Source organism: Cyprinodon variegatus, unplaced genomic scaffold (genome assembly GCF_000732505.1).
Source record: "Cyprinodon variegatus isolate N-32 unplaced genomic scaffold, C_variegatus-1.0 Scaffold731, whole genome shotgun sequence".
NCBI lineage: Eukaryota > Metazoa > Chordata > Actinopteri > Cyprinodontiformes > Cyprinodontidae > Cyprinodon > Cyprinodon variegatus.
The window spans coordinates 319646-332483 of NW_015151184.1; the positions used below are offsets into that span (position 1 = coordinate 319646).

General features: G+C 37.2%; 1 protein-coding gene across 2 annotated transcripts in view; it reads right to left on the minus strand.

Moving 5' to 3' along the window:
- The window catches only part of LOC107097893 (leucine-rich repeat neuronal protein 2-like), a 17790-nt gene extending 12521 nt beyond the window's left edge, over positions 1-5269 (minus strand). The window contains exon 1 of one of the 2 annotated variants that reach the window (XM_015395233.1): positions 5031-5269. The gene's annotated coding sequence lies outside the window, so the exon portion shown is untranslated. Of the gene's footprint in view, positions 1-3309; positions 3528-5030 lie in introns of those variants that run through there. The other variant, XM_015395232.1, reaches the window with a different exon arrangement.
- Positions 5270-12838: the final 7569 nt, after the last annotated feature.

Genomic DNA, 12838 nt, shown 5'->3' on the forward strand with positions numbered 1-12838 from the left:
GTGCACTTTTACTTTTGCCCTCTGGGGGGAGCCTCGCTGGAAAATCAACACCGGTTGCAAAGTGTTCCTTTAACATATTTGGGCAAGTTGGCGTTTCTTGTTACTACATTGACATTCATTTTTATCCATCAAAATATCCATATTTTTTTAATGTTACAAAGGTAATAAGGTCTTACCCTGGATTCCAATAACACTATTGGCTTGAAATTTTAATTTTCAAAGTATTTCACTGATTACCCTATAAAGGGTTAAATGTAAGATTAAGGAATTAATAACCAAGAGAAAATAGGAAAACAGTAACAAAGACTTACTGTAAGCTACATTCACTTTTGGAAATTATTAACCAAACACCAAGTTTGTAAATATTTAGCATGTTCTGGTTATGAATTTGAATTAAATGTCATTATTATCTCTATTTGCTGACTCAGCATCCATGTTAAAAAATGTCCCTACTGCATTTATCCTGACAAGATATTTCTGTAAAACCTGAGCTATAGAATCCCACAGAGTAAATCTGAATTCATTCAGATTGAGACTCCATTTGGTCAACGTTGTTTTAAACATCTATTTCCACTGCAATAAAAGCCACCAGTCTAATTATTACTATTATTGGATTTTTAAACTAAACTATTCCATAACCTCTCTTGGCTTTTCATAACTCTTCTCATCCTGGTAGATGATGTAGTTTATCTCCTACTTTGAAGAAAATGCAAAAAAGCTTTACAGCTTTTCTTAGGTGTTTTGTAGAGTTTGAGAAAAAATGTCAGAGTTTATCCGTCTGTCAAGGTAGAAAATGATTTAAAGCTTTATAAAGACATATTTTCAAAAAAACAAATATAATTTAGGCTAAAGGTAGGAGTTGTTGTGACTGCTGCACATAAGTCAGTTTATAGCAGCAGTAACACTAAAAAGGAGCATTTCTATCCTCTTAGGACTCATCATACCCCTCCATCATCCATTTGCTTTAATTTTAGCTAATTCTTCCTTTTACATGCAACCTGCTCAATAATGGATTCATCATTTAATTTTGATCTCCTCTGCTTTTATCGCTTGTCCTGGAAAGCTCATAGCGTTTACAGCCTTTTCAGCAGAATCATGTGCTGATAAGTGCCAGTAAAGCGTTGCCTTGTCATTTCAATTGTTCATAAATGTAGAACAAAGTAGATGTGTATGAATCCCTAGATACCGTCGTAACTCTGTGCAATCTTTTAAAGTTTGGCTAAATGCAGCATATTTCTGCTCTCAGGGGCCATTAGTATTCTGCAGATGTTCTGTAGAAACTTTAGATGCAGCAGGAAAACGTCTGTCAATGGCAGGACTTCTCTACTTAAATGAACCTGTTCGGTTTCTGTTTCTGTTATGTTTTTCTTTTGATGTTCAGTTTAGCTTTGCTCTTTGTTTTATAGTTTGTTTATGATTTCATTCTTATTTTGTTGTGTTCTTTGGATTTTTTTCAGTTACTGTCTCAGTCTTGGTTCTGTTGTGTCCCTCTGCTGCCCTCTTGTGTTCTCCTTTTTTCCCTAGCTCTTTTCCTCTCCTGCCCTGTGCTCACCTGTTCCCAATCTGCTCATTATTCTTCTCTTTGTCTCAGTCTCCTTAAGGCTCCCCCTCTTCAGTTTTTTTTTGCTGGGTCCTCGTCTAATCTCATCTGTCTTCCTCCAACTCGTCTCTCTGAGCCTTCCTCCTGGTTACAGTTCTTCCCCTGATGACTCCATGTTTTTTGGGTAACGTTTGACTTGTGTTTTCTTGTTTTTTTTTTCCTTTTTAGATCTTTGAATTTTGGACTCCTGTTTTCTTGTTTTGTTTGGACCTCTTTTTCTTTTTGATTTTTGGATCTCCTGGTTTCCTGTTAATTTGGACTTTGTTTTACATTTTGGTTTTTTTTGATAACCTGCCTCTGTTTTCAGTTCTTTAAATTCATCATTAAATTTACTTACAATTCACATCTGCCTTCCTGCCTCTGCTCTTGGGTCCTCAATCCATAATCAAATCTTGACAGAACCAAACTCAAATTGCTATTTAGCAAAAGTTGCTTTTGCTAAATCTTGTGGGGGTTTTTGGAGATGCTAAAAGCTTTTTTAGGCTGTAAGCTTTTGAACATTGCCTGATCTACAAGGCAACAGTGTGTTGGCTCCCCATAGATCAAAAGCAAAGAGCAACCAAGAGAGCTGAGGACAAGACTTTCTCATGACCTGCTAATTCCCAAATTCCCCAGAGCCTGGGTCATGGCCTAAAATTATTAATACAGATATAATTGTAGTAAAAGAGATTTAAATGTGTGTGTGTGTGTATATGAAATCTAAGTTTTACTTCTTCATACCCCTTTTCAGACAATTTACATCAATCAATGTCACTTCTCTAGCTGCATATACTGACAGGTCTATTTTGGTGATGGATTTGTTTCTATATATGTCTAGGTGAATTTAGTTAGCTTGAAAATTGGTGTTTGGTTTGGTTGATGTCAATTAGTCTTTTTTGTGTGTATTTAGTTGATTCATTTATTGTTGTTTGTCAAATTGTCTGTCTGAAATAGGAATTACTATTCATTTATTCAAATGGGATAACCGTTTTGTTGTTCCTTCTTTCTCTTGTTTCTTCTTGTTTTTCATGTGGGTTGGTTTGAATCATTCCTCACACAAATGTATTTTTTTATGGTTGTTAAGGATGATATAAAACAAAATATGAAAAGATAATGCATAAATATCTGCCTGAGCAATATGTAGACTCTTGATTAGATAAGCTAACCCTTACAGACACCTGGTTCTTTCTAACCTTTCGCTCTGAACTCTACATTAAGATCAGAAGTGGGATAATTCTACGATAATCCGCTGTAATCCCCCAGCTCTAACAGAAACCTACGAGGAAAGCTGTCGGCTGAAACTACATGACAACTAAGAATAAATTCTGAATATTGACACATTTTCTCCTTTTTGTTCTTTCTCTGTAAAGCTGGGTTGTATGTATGAGATGTTCCCCAGTACAGAGAGCCCAAGCAACAGGGCAGGATGGAGAGCTGGGTGGTGGGGGGTTGTTATGACAGAGACAGACGTGCTGGATGCAGATCAAAAATAAGAAGATTCATTAAAGAAAGATGCATTCCTCTGCATCTGTTCCAACATGCACGCTGACATCCTCTGACACAAACATGTATTTCCCTACAATACTCTCTATTTAACTCACGCACACACACCTGCTGTCATCCCCTTTAAGTGGTTGCGCATGCATTCAGTGCTGCATGTGTGCATGTCTCTGCGTGTGCTAGGATGTCCTCCTAGCTCAAAGAATATCAACAACATTCAAGCCTCTTACCGCAACAGAAGCATTGACTACATCTCTCTCTGCCGCTCCTCCTGTCTTCGTTTGTTCTCTTTTTGGATGCTTTGTACGCCAAGCCTCTTCTCTTCCTTTCTCCTCTATCTGTCTCTGTCTGATGTTTGTTTATCTGATAAGGTTTCTAAAATATCACTTCCCCGGCTCCCCCTCTCTCTCTGGAGCAGAGAAGAAAATTGGCACAGACTGAGTCTCTTTCTCCCTCTATCCCTCCAGCTAAAGAGGAGATGAGGTGTGTTCTGCAGCAGCACTTCTCATCCCTCCTTCTCTCTCTCTTTCTCTCTTGCTGCCTGCCTGACTCTCAACCTCTTTATATTTTCGAATCTCACAAGCCAATAGAAAACCTCTTGTTTTGGTAACAACATGCTGTTTGTTTGATTTCTTTCTTTTTTCTTTTTGCTGGATGAAAGGTTCACTTGGGCTCCTGATAGACTACTGGATGTAAACTGCAAGCCAAACCACAGTGCTTGGTCTTGCTTATGAAAATAGTGGAAAAAAACAGTATTTCTAAAACGCAAATCAGAATACAATCCAAAAGTTATTTTTTTTCTAGTAATCCCAAATAAACACAGAAGCTTACAGATAGGCATTTTTCTATCTAACAGTTGAAAGCACGATTTTTCCCACAGAGATTAAAATATTAATTCAATGCAATTTATTTTATTCATATCGCTCAAATCANTATGAAATCTAAGTTTTACTTCTTCATACCCCTTTTCAGACAATTTACATCAATCAATGTCACTTCTCTAGCTGCATATACTGACAGGTCTATTTTGGTGATGGATTTGTTTCTATATATGTCTAGGTGAATTTAGTTAGCTTGAAAATTGGTGTTTGGTTTGGTTGATGTCAATTAGTCTTTTTTGTGTGTATTTAGTTGATTCATTTATTGTTGTTTGTCAAATTGTCTGTCTGAAATAGGAATTACTATTCATTTATTCAAATGGGATAACCGTTTTGTTGTTCCTTCTTTCTCTTGTTTCTTCTTGTTTTTCATGTGGGTTGGTTTGAATCATTCCTCACACAAATGTATTTTTTTATGGTTGTTAAGGATGATATAAAACAAAATATGAAAAGATAATGCATAAATATCTGCCTGAGCAATATGTAGACTCTTGATTAGATAAGCTAACCCTTACAGACACCTGGTTCTTTCTAACCTTTCGCTCTGAACTCTACATTAAGATCAGAAGTGGGATAATTCTACGATAATCCGCTGTAATCCCCCAGCTCTAACAGAAACCTACGAGGAAAGCTGTCGGCTGAAACTACATGACAACTAAGAATAAATTCTGAATATTGACACATTTTCTCCTTTTTGTTCTTTCTCTGTAAAGCTGGGTTGTATGTATGAGATGTTCCCCAGTACAGAGAGCCCAAGCAACAGGGCAGGATGGAGAGCTGGGTGGTGGGGGGTTGTTATGACAGAGACAGACGTGCTGGATGCAGATCAAAAATAAGAAGATTCATTAAAGAAAGATGCATTCCTCTGCATCTGTTCCAACATGCACGCTGACATCCTCTGACACAAACATGTATTTCCCTACAATACTCTCTATTTAACTCACGCACACACACCTGCTGTCATCCCCTTTAAGTGGTTGCGCATGCATTCAGTGCTGCATGTGTGCATGTCTCTGCGTGTGCTAGGATGTCCTCCTAGCTCAAAGAATATCAACAACATTCAAGCCTCTTACCGCAACAGAAGCATTGACTACATCTCTCTCTGCCGCTCCTCCTGTCTTCGTTTGTTCTCTTTTTGGATGCTTTGTACGCCAAGCCTCTTCTCTTCCTTTCTCCTCTATCTGTCTCTGTCTGATGTTTGTTTATCTGATAAGGTTTCTAAAATATCACTTCCCCGGCTCCCCCTCTCTCTCTGGAGCAGAGAAGAAAATTGGCACAGACTGAGTCTCTTTCTCCCTCTATCCCTCCAGCTAAAGAGGAGATGAGGTGTGTTCTGCAGCAGCACTTCTCATCCCTCCTTCTCTCTCTCTTTCTCTCTTGCTGCCTGCCTGACTCTCAACCTCTTTATATTTTCGAATCTCACAAGCCAATAGAAAACCTCTTGTTTTGGTAACAACATGCTGTTTGTTTGATTTCTTTCTTTTTTCTTTTTGCTGGATGAAAGGTTCACTTGGGCTCCTGATAGACTACTGGATGTAAACTGCAAGCCAAACCACAGTGCTTGGTCTTGATTATGAAAATAGTGGAAAAAAACAGTATTTCTAAAACGCAAATCAGAATACAATCCAAAAGTTATTTTTTTTCTAGTAATCCCAAATAAAGACAGAAGCTTACAGATAGTTTCATTATTCACAAAGTGGTGTATTCTAAGCATTTTTCTATCTAACAGTTGAAAGCACGATTTTTCCCACAGAGATTAAAATATTAATTCAATGCAATTTATTTTATTCATATCGCTCAAATCAAGAACATTCAATGTCAAGGCACTTTACAGAGACAATTCAGTCAGATCATACAGACAGAATGGTTACAAGTTTTCAAAAGAAAGCCAGCTGACTGAATCGAGTCATGACTTTGCAGGATTCGCTTCTCTTGGATGAGCATGTGGTGACAGTGGACATTTGCTCTTACTGTGTCATCGACTCTGGAGCAATCCCTCTCATTGAACATGCATGCAGTGACGGTGGAGAGAAAAAACATTTTAACAGGAAGAAACCTCCAAGAAAACCAGGCATACAGCAAAAAAGAAGGGCAGATCCATAAATATTTTCTACGGTAGAGAAGGGAATGTTAAACTAGCTACACAGGTCTCTCTGTTTAACAAAGAAACAGTTAAGCAGATGACCTATGGATGAGCCGATTTTCATGTCAAAGGGATGAAGGAGAGAAAATCCAGTTAATCACAGTAAATGCTGAGCCCATAGCTATGTCTAGGAGAGAAACGGGACCAAGCACTGAAAAAAAGGCCCAACTTTATGATCCATAATGGAGGATTTTGACAGTAGGAGCCCAGCTTGTGGCTCCCAGAGGTCGGAGAACAGGCAGGAGACCAGAAGCGAGCAGACGAAGGAAAGCTGTCAAATCCAGAGGTTAAGGCCAAAGCTGATGTCAAAGACATGCTCCGTAGTCAGAACCAAGAAATCAGAGGTCCGAAGAGATGCAATGGGGAAATCTAGTACAGAGATGGGAAACAGTTCCAGGTTCGGTTCACAGGCATGAAGAAATCCAGCAGGGGTCCTAAGACAGGTAAGGCAAACAGATCAGAATGGGGACAGGCAGGCTCAGAGGTAGAACGGGTCCGGATCAGGCAATAAGAAACACTCAGGATCGCTAGAGCAAGAATCCCCAAACTTTACCTTGCCAAGGCCCCCCTACACCAGTACACTTTCAGCTGAGGCCCCCCCTCATATGAAACATGCGTAAAAACTCATGAGTAAGCTACAGCGACAGAATTAAAACACAAGTGAACAAACCAACTAAATAAAAACACATTTATTTTGTAAAGATGAAGTCACAATTATATTTTATTAAACTTCAATTCATTAATTTAATGAATAAAATATAACAATAACATAGTCCCAACGATTTTATTTGAATAACCTTTTTTTTTTTAAATGATTAACCTCTTTATACCTTACAAAAACAGAAAGATTTGTGAACAAAATAAAAGTTTTATTTAAGCCAAGTAGAAAAAAGAATGGACTTTTGCTTAGTGGTCCAAAGTCTGTTTTTCAGATAGAAATCAATATCGCAGAGTCTGAAGGGAGAGAGGAGAGCCACTGAACCGACATTGTTTGAAGTCTGTGACGATTGCGGGGACCGTGTCATCTGCTGGTGTTGATCCATTGTGTTTTATTAAGTCTAAAGTCAGCACAGCCATCCACCAACAATTTGAGAGCACTTAATTCTTCACCGTGCTGACAAGCTTTATGGAGATGCTGATTTCATTATTCAGCAGAACCTGTTACCTGCTTGACAGCCAAAACTATTAAAGCCTGCTTTAATGACTGGCAACAGTGATTTTGATTGGCTAACAAACCAACGCTAAGGTTACTCTAGTGAGATTACTCTATTTTAAGTTAATTTAAGTGCAAATAGAGGGAGAGGGCGTATGAAATCTAAGTTTTACTTCTTCATACCCCTTTTCAGACAATTTACATCAATCAATGTCACTTCTCTAGCTGCATATACCGACAGGTCTATTTGGTGATGGATTTGTTTCTATATATGTTTAGGTGAATTTAGTTGGTTTGGAAATTGGTGTTTGGTTTGGTTTGATGTTCACCAGTCTTTTTGGTGTGTATTTGGTTCATCCATTTATTGTTTATCAGATTGTCTGAAATAAATTCCTATTCATTCATTCAAATTAAATTAGCAATTGAATTAGCCAGTAAAAATAACAACTTTCCAAATAAAAATCTCAAATTCATGAATACAAAGTATAAATAACAAATGTATGAGAAAGAATAAAACATTTTACATATGGATCACTAATTTAGTGGTACTAATAATGAAGCTAGAGTAAGAATCACAGCTTTATCTATTCAAGTTTTACAAATAAGTTTGGAATTGCAAACAAATCAAATCACAAGTTCACAAGCACAAATCACTGATATACTGTATGAGTGAGTACCAATCGATGTCTTACTACCATGAATTAGAAATTTACCAACAGAAATCACAAACTGAAGAATATGACACAAATTTACAAAAGCAAATAACAACCAAATGATTATGAATTGCAAACTTATAACTACAAATCACAAGCTTACGAATATGAACTTGTAAATTTGTGATTTGTGCTTGTTTCAAGGAACAAACACACATCCTAAATTCCTTTACATTATTGGCTTTCATTCACAAATACAGACATGTACAGATACGTTTTATCGACTATTATCTTACACCATAGCAACTTTTACTTTGTAAGGTTTGGAGCTGAATCAGCAGTTCAGCTCAGACATGATGAACAGTTTGCATTTAGAATAGTAAATGGCCACCTGTGGAAATTAAAGTCTACCATTTATCTGCAGTAAACACTTTCAATTCTGCGCATGTGGAGCCTTGAAATGAGAGATTTCTTTTGTACAATTGCAGCATCTACAGCAGGAAAATATGTACAGAATAAATGACAGTATAGGAGATTTGAAGGCCTAAAGAAGATGAAATGAACGAGTGAGCATTAACATTCCCTAAAAGGTGAGTTCTATTTTATACTTGTTGTAAATCACAGAAGCACAATCTGTTCTTCAGACAGACTAAAGGATGAAAAGTGAATCTCATTATGCACCTTTACAAGAAAAACGGTGCAGTGATTTGTTTTAAAATATTGCATTTGCTTACCTGAGACGATAAAATCCTCTGTTGAGCAGAACAGTCTTTGTATAATATCCAAGAAAACTTGAGACAACCGCAGCAATATATTGGTCTTCAGACTGTCTCCACTGAGATTGTTAACTGACATTGTTTGGATATTATAGACGTCAGGGTCTGGTTAAGGTTTTGAGGACCCAAATGCAGAGGAGAAGAGGCAGAAGTGAGTTCTTGAAGATTTAATTAAATAACTGAGGCAAAAATCCAAAAACCAAAGTACAAAATACAAGGAACCACAAAAACCAGACTACTACAGGGGGAAACTTGTGTGGGGAGCCAGAAAAGACAAGGAACCAGCACTGAGGAACTGCACAGGGAGAGTATATATGGGAGACTGAACAAAGACTGGACTAATGAGCTGATTGGGAGCAGGTGTGAACAGAGGATTCTAGAAGGAGCTAGGCTAGGGAAAAGGAGACCAACACAAGAGGGCAACAGATGGCAACCAATAAACACCTAAGAACTCAAATACATCCGGAAAAACACAACAAAATTGGAATTAAACCAATAAAACTAGAAAACAAAGAAGAACATGGATCAAAGTGAAACTGAAAACTTAAACAGAACCAAAACCATGACAATAGAAGTATTGTCTAGAAGTAAATCTGAAGATTACAGCTAAATACTTGTAAACATTTTGAAAACACAAGAGGGCCTAAAAACATAAAGATAATGATTGTCCAGCGCTGCTCATTTTGGAAGAAGACTAACACAATCTGCAGTCTAATGACCAGCTCTTAAACCCACTGGGACTTTCTTTTTCTACCACATCTCCACCAGTGACTCACTGCAATAGTATAAATACTATCAAATAGAAAAGGATATAGTGTTTTACACATTCAAGTGGTTTAAGTCTTTGACTGTAGCTCTGGCGAGGGCTAGGTTTAAATCCTGGTTGAGTCAGAATTGGTAAAAACGACTGTGTGTGAGCAGGTTTTAATGACTTGCTGTGGCAACCCCTGAATAAGGAAGCGGCCCAAAGGACTCTTTATACATATAAAAGTCATTTAAACAAATACAAAGTCTTGGAGGGAATTCGGTTTCTCTATTATTGCAAGCCATGCATGTATTATGGAAATTTTAAAAAAAACTTCTTAATCAAGGAAACTTTTTTTAAAGGAACTTTGCTGTTTCTTAGATTTATTTTTAAAATTTAGTTCTTTCTGATTTTAATTTTAAAACTTTTTTTTAACAGATTTAATATTCTCACATTTTTTATATTGAGTTTTTCAAATTTTGTTGTGTACAGATCACATTCGCTTCAATTAAACTTGAAAACAAACGCTCCCTCTTGACTAATGAAAATGTTGTTGCTAAGGTCTATGGAGAACAATAGAAAGACGAAAGCCCGCACTAGAAGTGTAGTGACGAATGCATCATCTGTAAAACACTGATAATGTGATCTGATAATGTGAACAAACAAAATAGAATATGAAAATATAACATCTGCCAAAACTAATAATGAAATTTGTAGAAATAAAATATGAAAAAAAAAAATTTGAAAACAGAATTGTGGAGGCGATCTTAGGAAACAGCTAAATTTCTTTCACAATTTTGGATGAAAAAGTTTTTTCATAGTTTAATTTCTGGATAGCAGTTTTTTTCAAAAGTCCATTTACACACATGTTATCTGCTTGTAACAATTACTACACAAAAAATTCCTCCATATAGTCTGAAAAGTGTGTTTTACATCTGGAAATGTTCATGGTGATTACAGAAGGAAGAGCTCTTTAAAATAAAGCATCCTCTTCATCAGACTCTGACAAAATAAACTTTTCACTCTGAGTTTGTCCAGAGTTTTTATAAGACACCCTGCCTAACAACATCAACATCTTAAGTAAATCCCTAAAGGTGTTACAACAACATCTGATCAGAGGTGGATAGACAACCAGAAAGTTGTACTCAAGTAAAAGTAGCCCTACTGTACTTCAACATATGTCTGCTTCAGTTAAGGCAATAAGTAGCAATTCAGGAAAGTACTCAAGTTCATAAAACATTGTTTGAGCTCATGAAAAATGACGTAAAAGCCCATAGCATGATTATACAGATTCCTTTTTTTAGAAAGTAATTAATGCAAAAACACCATTTAGTACAAAACACAATTTGAACAAAAACAACCATTGAATGAAACTGTCTGGTTGATGCCCTTTAGTCTCTCACTGTGGGAAAGGTGGCTAAAAATCTTCCCAACTAAGTGTAGCGATGCGTCGCAAACATGACTGAACAAAAATAAAAACATGACTGTTATTTTAATTGAATTGTCTAATTTGTCCTTAGGTGTGTTTGCATGGTTGTGCGTTTTTGTGTGTCTCTGTGTTGCTTCAGGACCATGAAACAGACCCTGAAAATGGTAGTTTATCATGACCCTGAAGTAGCTCACCTGGAACGTGGCTGCCTGCTTGCTTAAACGCACCACAAGCAGGAATAGGGAATGTGATGTAAGAGCGGCACATTTGGAAAAATATTAATATTAGAGCCTGAAACTGAAGAGAAGATAGTTTTAATTGGTGCAACTACAGTACATCTAAAGAAAGTATAGGAAACACGTTTTTCTTCTTTGGTGTTACATAATATAAAAAGATTAACCTGAGCTTAAAGCAGGTCACTGTAGAATTTATAAAAGCTAATTTCTGCAGAAAGGTCTTGAAAAAGGTTCTCTACAACAAATGCAATGTTTTATCCCAAGCATGTAAGCAGGAACTCATTAAAGTCCCACTTCTGTGGAGTGACAGGTGTGAAACAACACAAAACTGCTGATGATGAAGTAGACTTATTTCCATAAAAATGCCAACAAAACCATCTGACAGCAGAGGTTCAACGTGCAGCTGCAACAACAGCCTACTGAGACACCCGACAAAATAAAACAGGTATTACTAATGGATGTTGGCAAGGACTGGTACTGGCATGTGATTAATCATGCAGGCTACAAAGTCAATCAGTTTAAAGTGCTTCATTTTTTAGCCATGTATCTGGCCAAAACATCATAAAACAGAAAGGAAGTTGGACAACTACTTTGCAGCAACAGCAACAAGTAGTTTCTACTTTACAGTAGATCTGTTGAACTAAGAATCTGTAAAAAGCTGCAGATAATTTTATGTTTTATCTTTACTTTCGTTTATTAAAAAGAAATCTATAACATCTGCTTCTTAACGTTTAAGCAACAATGTGACATTCATTAAATATATTGGATGATTCCTATGTTGCATTAGTCAAACACTTATCTTCAAGGGTATATGATCAGAAACACTTCATAACACAAAAAAATATACATTAGACAGGATTAGGATATTATTGTGGTTTTAATATCACAACAATAAACAGAAAATCAAATGGTGCAAATATAGAAAAGTTATATGAGTAAACTTTTTACGTTTGTGCAAACAGATAAGTAATACAGGCGATGGAGTGGATGGCCCACCATCCAGCAGACGCATTGCAGTGGGGAAGAAACTGTTCTCTACGTGAAATGAAACGGAGCCCACTGCTTTGGGGGCAATTAAAATATGCCTGAGTGCTGGTGTTGAATCACTGATATAATGAAGCTTCTTCACAGTGTGAAAACAAATAAAAACAGTGTGGATGCCATGTTGCAACTCTGCAGCCCTTTTAAAAAATTTAAGCAGCTATCAGAAAGTGTAACTACAATATACCTGAGTGCTCATTTTACATCTGGGTTAACTATTTTTCTATCAAACAATTACCCCATTTACACTACCCTTGAAAAACCGATCCATGCCGAGACCGGTCCGAGCTCGGATCAGTTAACCAGACCGAGCTTGGTTCTGACGACCGTTTACACATCACGCTATCTCGGTTCCTAGATTCCTCGCCTCTTAGTGACGATCTGCGGTATTACTGCCAGTATTGAAGGAGGAAATCAAGCAGTTGGTGGCGGTAATGCACCAAAAGTTGTTTGCCAAGAAGAAGAAGATGAGGAAGGAAAAAACCTGAGCTCACCTCTGGAACTGGTCTGCAGTTAGCTCGGTTCAGTTGTGTCTAGCTCGGTTCAGTTCAGTTTGCTTTCCATTTACACATGATAAGTTATCCCAGTTACTCAGCTGGGACCGGTCACGGCACGGTTTTTCAAGGGTAGTGTAAATGGGGTAAACGTGAGTTAATGAGGAAGGGATCAGTAATGGGCCGGTCACCTAGATCCGATCTTCCGAAC